Genomic DNA, 9,789 nt, shown 5'->3' with positions numbered 1-9,789 from the left:
ACACAAGAGACCCCTTGAACTTGGTGGTTGTGACACAAGGTGGAGTTCAAGAGCTAATGCTGTTACTAAAGTGCACAAACTTTATGACGTTATACTAGACCTTTTGAGTAATTATGTCCTGAATCTAGGTCCATCATGTGAAGAAGCAAATGCATTGTTACAAACAAGGAAGTTTGTTTTCCTTCTCGTTCTCTTTAAAAACCTGTTTTCTATTTCTGATGCAGCAACCAATGGCCTGCAGTCTAAAAAGACTACTGTACCAGACGCTATAGATTTCATTGATGGTCTCAAAAGACAGCTGTCAGCGATTAGGTGTGATGAAAATAGCTTGAAAGGATATAAAAGCATCCTGACCGAAACAAATGCTTTATGTGCCGAACATGCTATTGTAAAGTGGGATAGATATGCAGTTAGTACAGCTCGAAAATGCTTTGTTCCCTCTAAATTCAAGGATAGTATTTTTATTTATTTATTCGCTTTAACGTATTTAAAATGTAAAATGTGTTTTTTATGGGCGCCCCCCTCCCCTGGGGGGTGGGCTTCTCGATGTGTGTGTGTGTGGGGGGGGGGGGGGTGGGCGGCGGCACCTCGTTGGCATTTCGGCTGGCATTTCGCCTATCCTCACCCTCATTCCTGGGTACGCCCCTGGGCTCAATGAGTAGAAAACGAAAGTAAAAACTGCTCTATTGTTTGTTAAGTTCAGACAAACTGTTGTAAACGATACAGAAGGTTTCTAGTTTATGATATAAACACTTAAGAACATTAACTTTAACAACACGAACAGAATGAGCCATAAAACACTTTAAATGAACTTGTAGAACATAAATCTCTCACCCTGTATGAACGCAGTGCAGGACGCTATTATTCCAAACGTAGGACTCGGAGTAGACGGTGGAGGAAGGCGCACTTCTTTGACGGTGGAGGAAGGTGCACTTCTTTTCTGTTCACCCGAGTCGGCTACTAGCCAGTGTCAGGTTAGGGTTAGGTTTAGGCATAGTTTAACTAAGGTTAAGGTTAGGGTTAGAGTTAGGCATAGTTTTACTGAGGTTAAGGTTAGGGTTAGGGTTAGAGTTAGGCATAGCTTTACTGAGGTTAGGGTTAGGGACGGGTTTGGGTTTGGGTTAGGTTTAGTAGAGGTTAACATTCACACCCGCGCGGTCCAAGTGACCACAGCCGAGCGCTCCAGACCTCCGCTCCAGGCAATAACAACAAGCCGTGCCTTCTTAGTCATGTGACACCGTCTCCTACGGTAGGAATCATGAGTTGGCCGATTATCAAATCAAATACTTGGTGACTTTGACTTCCCTCCTTGGGAGTTCAGACTTTGATTGATTGAAGACTTTATTAGAAGTTTGCATAGGAAAAGGTACAGTTTCATGACGGTACAGTTCACTGGTACAAGGTCTACTAAAAGGAGATCCATGAAAAGACTAAGCTTATTTCCACAGGAAACCATTAAAGTATCTCATATAACATTGAATGACAGACAAATAGAACACAGTACTATGCAGTAGATATGTAAAGAAATCAAAAAAGAAAACAGTAAGTCTAAACAAACAGTATACAAAGAAGGGGCAGGGGAGGGTAGGGTTGGGCTAGGTTCGTTTTTTTACCAGTTGCGAACGGCTGCTGCCTGTAAGTGGTTTTTCAGGGCAATTTTAAAGGATGCTAGTGATCCACACTCCTTTATGGCCTTCGGTAAGGCTTTCCACATTTTGGTGGTATAGCAGAAAAACGAGTTTGACCCAAGAAACAAGTTCTCCTTGGGAGAAGGGACTTCCGAGGACGGGAGGACGGGAGGAGGGTAGTTCTGCTATTGGAATAGCAGCATACTCAATGACATCACCATCTCAGCTTGCTTCAGTTCAGGGAATTCCACTGCACGTTTCTGTGAATAGGTCTATATTCTGGGCAGATCTACAAGTTGTACGCATTCTATCTGTTCTTTTGTTCCAACAGAGGATAATATGTGCTCATTCAACAGTCACTGTGCACTTTACAACTAAACATATATATTAGATAAAATAAAATAAAACACAACACTGGCTCGATCTGTTCTTTCTTTCCTTTTTTTGAAATGTCAAACTATACAGTAGGCCTATATTGTTTTTAAAAAAGCGTACAGAAATGTGCATATGAATATCCTATATTATTAGCCGAATTATAAATATAATATAGCCCACTGTACAGCCCTGGGTGATTATCGTATTATGCCATTCTCACGGAAATCTTACTGCAAGTGGCCAAAAATGTAAGAATGAGAAATAAAGTCAGATATAACATCTAAGGCTTAGTTTTTCAGGGCTTAGTGTGCATTGACAATAAAACGAAATATGAAATACTGAAACAGCCTTTCCAATTCATTTGTTCATTAAAGTGTAGCCTATATTAGGTCAATATAATTATAAAATTGATTGATTGAATATAATGAAATCAGAGCAAACTTGGTAAAGTGGGAGGATCGGGGCGGATCAAGTCTACATCCTGGTATTTTGTCTCTACTTGCTCAGATGCAGACTTGAGGATTGGAATGGTACTTGGCAGCGACTGATGACGTATCACAAGTTCACAAGGAGGCAAGTAGAGACAAGTAGGGATATTGAGAAAGACCCAAGAAAGTAGGAATAATCGCGTGGAGCACTGGCTTTACTTCCTACTTCTGCTTCTGACTCAAGGTTGCCAAACTGTGTGACAGAAACAAGCAGACAGGTCTATGAAAACAAGCCCAGAAGAAATAACCCTGGTCTCACACACGCACACGCACGCGCGCACACACACACACACACACACACACACACACACACACACACACACACACACACACACACACACACACACACACACACACACAGGGAGTGCACTGCCCAGCTTTCTTTTTTTTTGTTTTTTTTTGCTAGTTGTTTTTATCACTCTGGCCTTTGGACACTGCACTATTAGGTTGTGTTAGTAGTTTTTTGAGCGGTGGTCACACCGTCTCCTATACGTGGCCGTGTGTGTGGGTATGTGTATGCGTCCGTCCGTCCGTCCGTCCGTCCGTGTCTGTATATAGCCTGCAGTACCTTTTCTGACCACACATGTTAAGGGAGGGGCGCTGTTGTTCAGACTCACATTCACACACACACACACACACACACACACACACACACACACACACACACACACACACACACACACACACACACACACACACACAGCCTCCACTGCTCAGTTCACACGAGTGTGATTTTTTTTTGTATTTCTGCTTGTGTTTGACGTGATGTTGAGATACTTGTTGAACTAACTAGCATTGACTGTTATGGTAACTTTGATTTGGGCACTGTATTAGTATATTGATAGTTGTGCTTTAGGACAATATATATATATATATAATATATATATATATATATATATATATATATATATATATATATATATATATATATATATTATTCGTTCCCTTTCTTGATGTACCTTGCTCTTACTGTACTTACTGTACTCTGTACTCTATTCTTGTTTTTTCTTTTATCTTTTTCTTACTTCTCAGTAACTTTGTAAATAACCTTATACTGCTGTGATGCCTCTGATTGCAACTGATTTTCCCCCTTGGAATAATAAATGTATCTATCTATCTAGCTAAATATATAGTGTAGCATCAAAATCAGTTTAACTACTCACACTGAATACCGGTTACCCACCAGCTATTTGAAAATAGCAGATCTACAAGCTCACAACACGTCTCGAACATCTTGAGAAAAGAAAATGAAATACTTTGGAACATGCTTGAAACCTACACACACAGCGTGTGTGGGGGTCCCTCCCGTTTGTACGTGAAAGCTGGCCAAGACTTCTGTGAACTCAGATTAGGGCTCAGGGGGTCCCTGGCACCAAATATTTATAGATGGGGGTCCGTGGACAAATACATGGACTATTATTCTGTCTGTCCTAACCACTGGTTTAAACAACAATAGGAAGGAAGTCCAAATAATAAACAGCAACGCATTAGAAAAAAATACCAAATAATTATTAACTACACTTTTCCAAAAATGTGTTTTGCAAAGGTCGATCTGCAGGTGGCACTATAACAGGCCAAAGTGAAAATGGTGATATTTGTTCCTCGACCTAGTGGTAATGGACGTGCAAAATGTCATGGAAATTGCACCCTGTGTTCATGATTTGAGGCATTTTGTTCGAAACGGACCAATCCTGCAAACTTTGGAGTCCAATGTTATAGGATAGAATATGAAATATCTTACAAATCTGTCTTGATCACATCACTATAGAGATACTGTGTACTGATTGGCGTGAGTTTTGGATGAAATCTGTAGAAGTAATATCAAAGAATGTGGTTTACATAAGGCGGCCTCCAGGTGGTGCTATAAAATGCAGATGTGAAAAATGCAGGGCAAAGGTTTTTCCTAGGCATCTAGAGAGTGCGCGTACAGCGTTTTACACTGATCGGTGGAGTTAAAGGTAAAAACACGAATGGGGCTGTTAAAGCCTGTCTCTCCCAAAACAAACTTTTCTCTTGACAGTTGCGACTTTCCGACGTGCAGATTTCCAAACTCTAATTCGGTGTAATGCTTTTCAGAATTTGTGAGTGGCGCCATTTTGTAGTCGGACCGGACCTTTGCAATGAAAAGTTTGGTTTCGGAGAAAGTATGGACAGGTCTTTATAGCGCCACCATGAGGCGGAATGTGTATGCCCAATTTCATCAAAATTGAACGCTATGTGTTCATGATTTGAGGCATTTTGTTGAAAACGGACCAATCAAAACGGACTGTATTCCTCAATGAGTGCAGTGGCGCTGTTGCAGCAAGTGAAAGCCGGTATTACACTCCATGGAAGTGTAATGCCATGATGACATTCATTCACAGAAGGGATTAAAACTCTATTTCATCAAACAGTACAGCTATTTAGGGGAAGCATAGGGCCCATGAGGTCGGGTAACATACGTGGCTTTAGGAAAAATCACTTTTAAAGAAAACTAATCACTGTGTTTAGTTATTTACATTCATAAGAATACATTTTAACCTGCAATATTAACAAGTTTCACACAGATTTAATGTCTTTGCTAAATAGTTAGTATATCGATTTTAAATCATTGAATCTTATCGTCCATGTATCGTATCGTCAACCATGACCAAAGTTGAAACAAAACTAGCAAAACTCAGTCCATTCAAACTACATTTTACCAATTATGTGTCAATAGTTGGAACGGTAGCACAGTTATTAGAGCACTGGCCTTAGTTTCAAAGGATTCACCAGTTAATTCAGGGGCCTTTTCCACCAAAAGAACCTTGGTTCCAAAACCAGTGCCGGTTCACTTGGAACCTTGGTTTGTTCTTGCGAACCGGCTTGCGTTTCCACCAGATTGAACCAGAGCCATTGTCCCCCAGTTCAGATGGTGGTTCATTGGAAAAACCAAGGATTTTGTGGTTCCGGTTCTGAACCAACTTTTACGGTTCGGAACCAACTCCGGTTCTCGGTGGAAAAGCTCACCTCTGGTTCATCCCATAGGCGGTAAAAAGAACCGGAACCGGTTCTTTGCCGGTGGAAAAGGCCCCTGTCAGTGTTCGTTCGGAAGGATTTACACCTGCATTGTGACGTTCCCTGGATATTCTGAACATCCTCTCGGGGTATGGGAACTCCTGCAGGCTCTGAACAATATACTAAACAATAATATGTACATTGAAACTATAGGATATCATGTAAACAATGAACCTAGCATCATCTACTGTACTCTAACATGCATGTTTTTGCTACGTCTGTTTGAATATTGTATTGTATTGTTATGTATTGTATACTGTATGTATATAATCTGTCCTCCATACCTTGTGATCATGGTTGTGAGTTAAATAAATGATGGTGGTGATGATGGTAATGATGATGATACAGAATGTATTTTTAAAATGTTAACTTTACTAAACAGGAAAAAACAAACCAAAATAAATATGCTTTAAGTAGCATGTGAGGGGTCAAACTAGGGTTTTTTCATTATTCTGAATCCATTGCAAGCATTTGATTTGCACAAAGGAGCATTCCTTGGGGTAAAGGCGGCTCCCACAAAACAGTGAAAAGTGATGACTCATCACTAAACCATAGTTTTTGTCTGGCCATTCTTTGGCCAAGGAATGTTTTTTGTGCAAAACAAATGCTTGCAATGGATTCAGAATCATGAAAAAACCCTAGTTTGACCCCTCACATGCTACTTAAACCATATTTATTCTGGTGTGTTTTATCCTATATAGTTAATTTAATGTTATGGGACCCCAACTTTCAGCAGCTGTCAAGGATTCTCCTAGGGAAACTGAATTTCAGTCTTTGCGAGATGTGTTACTAGAGACCATTACAAACACATTGGTGAAGAAATGTTTTGGTAGGGAATTTATTCCAGGATTTGACACTATTTCTGAAGATATCCCTAATAAACATCTGAATAAAATTAGCCATAACTAAGTCAAGGTAAACTTTACAATCAGACACTGTTTTTGGTTTTTTTTTTTTTTGTCTTTTATTTTCATGGTCAGTAATAACATGCCACTTGTAGTCTATGCAAGTTAAAAAATAGCTGCACATCATTTTGGTCACTAAGCAACACTATAGCCAACGCTAACAGTGGACATCCTCACGGTCATGCTGTACACACAGTTATAGTAGATCAACCTCGGCCGGCCGGCAGTCTGCTGGCAGCAGCAGCAGCAGATGGATGGATCACCTTCTTCTGAATCTGAGCACTTCTTCCACCACTGTTTAGCAGCCAGCATGGGGGCCACTGCCATGCCACTGTGAGATCCCACCCAGGGGCGTCACAAGGGGGGGAGAAGTGGGACTGAGTTACTAGGCCCAATGTGGAGGGGGGCCTTCATTATTTTATACTTTAACTATTGAAAAATAGCAGATATACAAGCTCACAGCGCGGCACCGAGTGCCGCGCTGCGAGCTTGTAGATCTGCTATTTTTGAAGTCGTGAAAATGTATGCAAATCTTTGAATATAATTATGTATTTTTTAAGCGAACATTTGTAACTCTAATTTTGCTTCTGGGGGTCCCTGGAACTAAATATTTTGAGATGGGGGGGTTTGTGGCCAAATACATATCATTTTGCGGGTCCTTCACGCAAAGGTTTGAGTACCACTGACATAGAAACAATTTCAAGAAACCTTAGAAGGATTTGAAATATTCAAAGACTTGCACAAATGTTCACGATTTTTCAAAAAATAGCAGATCTACAAGCTCACAGCACGGCACGCGTTCCCAGTCTAAACGGGTTAAACCCCTATATGAAGAACATTCATGGCCCGCAGTGAATCCTTGTACCCAAGGCCCAGAATTTGGTGCGACACCCCTGCCACCACCACCGGAAAGACTCAGACGACCCCCAGCTGCTCAGCTGACTGTCGGCCTGGTTTATTAGTTAAGGAAAGTTTGCAGAGTCTTTGACCAATCTGGGAACAAAATGCTCCCATATGTGAAAAGTGATGACTCATAACTAAACCATAGTTTTGTTGGGGAAGTTTTTAGCCCTGAAAAAGTTCAGAGGTGATAGTAGACACCTTTATGAACACATTTGTGAAGAAACCACTGGTCAAAGACTCGGCTGACTTTATCTAACTATATTCTAAGCTTTAGTTCAGGTTTGACTAGCTCTGGTCCAAAGAGTTAGTGCTCTGCCAGGATTAGTCCAGGTTGAAGTGTCTCGTCTCCAAACGTGGAAAAATGTCCTCCGTATCCAAAGGCTGTTACATACTCCTTCCCACGTCGGGGTCCAGACAATCTGGGGTTTAGAGGGAATGTTCTGAGAGAGCCCATCCGAAGTTCGGAGTGACGTCTATTTGTAGTCCTGTCACCCTCTCTTTAGCAAGGAAAGCTTGGACTTCGGAAAGGAGTATGGACCGCGCTTATAGGTCTGCTGCCTGGGACACAACCTCCAGTTACTAAAGTTACTAGGCAACGACCAAGGAGGAAGACGGTGGAGCCAAAATGGCTGCCAGACTCTGCCTGGTTGTGGCTAATTCTCCCTCCATACATGCACGCATGTGTGTGTAATAGGAAGAAACAGGGCAGTGGTTTAGTGCTGGACTAGGAGGAAGAGTAGTAGGAGAAGGCAGTGACATCACAGCTGGGGTAGACTAGACAAAACCTGTCTACACATGTTGCCATCTAAAAAAAAAAAATCAGGACCTGAGGCCAATTCTAAAGTGCCTTCAGTAGTTCTCAATCTTGTTCGTGCTTATAAGACCTCCAAATGTATATGTATTTGGCTGCGGACCCTCGCCGGAAAAGGTTTTGTGCCAGTCCAGAAGAGATGTGTTAAAATATTCAACATACATTATTTCAAACACTTTCATTCAAGACGCTAAAATCTAAAATTACACAGTTGCTTTCTCGGTTTTAATGGGGTAACAACACAAATCTTGTATGTGGATCCCAGGCACAAAATATTTTCAGATGGGGTCCACGGGCTAATAAAAAAAACAAGTCAAAAGTCCCTTGCAAAAGGCAGACTTGGCAACACTGAAGGAGTGGATGCTGACATCACTAGTCTAAACAGCTGTGATGCAACGGCCCAATCCTTGCTCTTTCCTCCTAGTTGTGTGAATAACAGAGGCTTCTTCATAGCTGATAGAGCCAATAAAAACACTCTGACTTTTAAAAGACCAGCCAGTGGAAATCCTCCTGTTGCTGTGTTATTGTGAATCAGCCAATAAAGGGAATGTTTAGTAAGCTACACCACTGCCACCCGCAGGCAGACAGCAGGAACTGTTTGCTGTCACTGTGAAATCAAAGGCATTTCCACATAATATGTTAATGTCATGTCATATTACTACTACTACTACTAATAAGTTATTTTTCTCAGCTTCAATCGGCAGACAGTTCCATATCTAATAGTTCTAATGTGTCACTGTCAGACCGCATGGTACCCAATCTGAGTCTGATGCATGACATAAAGGGACAATCTACCCGTGAATTCATCATTCTAGACTGTATTCTGTTCATTTCCATCGTTCAGTGGAATTTCGTTTCATAATTATCTCAGTAACTGTAAGTAGAAGTATTATTACTAGTAGTAGTAGTAGTAGTATTTTCAATCTCAGTAGTAGTAACTGGTAGTAGTATCAATATTACTAGTAAAAGTATTATTGTTTAATAATTATCTCTGTAGCAGTAACTGGCAGTAGTATTTAACAGAAGTACTGTTGTTTCCTTTAGTGCAGTGGTTCTCAACCTGCCCACTGGTGGGCCAAGAGGATATTGCAAGTGGGGAGCCCAAATAATTGCCCCAAAATGTTTTAATGATAAAATGTTAATATTTAAAATAATTATGTAAAAAAAAGAAAAATCTCATTGTATCACAAAAGGGTTGAGAACCACTGATCTAGTGGATCTCCATTTCAGAGCGATAGTCATTCTTTTGGTGTGTGAGTTTCTACAAAACCAAACCAATGGAAACAAGTATTACTGAAGGATAAATGGGAGCACTCTCATTAATTATTTATAGCGTATAATAGTGATGTGAGATATGGTATGGGAGATAATATGCAGCATAAATTCTGTGATATTTGGTGAAATGTCCCTTAAACACTGAAGCTCAGAAAAGCTCAGAAAAAAAGAAAATTAAGCCAACACCAGCAATCAGATACTTAGGGCTAGTTTAAAGGAGTAGTTCACCCCCAAAATGACTTTTTTTCTAGTGATTACTCACAAGTTCACAACATGGAGACTTGAGTTCAATAATATTATTTTGTATATATCGCATTCATAAGACAAAAATTAGATATTACTAAATCAATCTGAGTTCCCAGAGGTTC

This window comes from Nannobrachium achirus (assembly GCF_963921795.1).
Source record: "Nannobrachium achirus genome assembly, chromosome: 12".
NCBI classification, from domain to species: domain Eukaryota; kingdom Metazoa; phylum Chordata; class Actinopteri; order Myctophiformes; family Myctophidae; genus Nannobrachium; species Nannobrachium achirus.
This window is presented reverse-complemented; position numbering follows the sequence as displayed.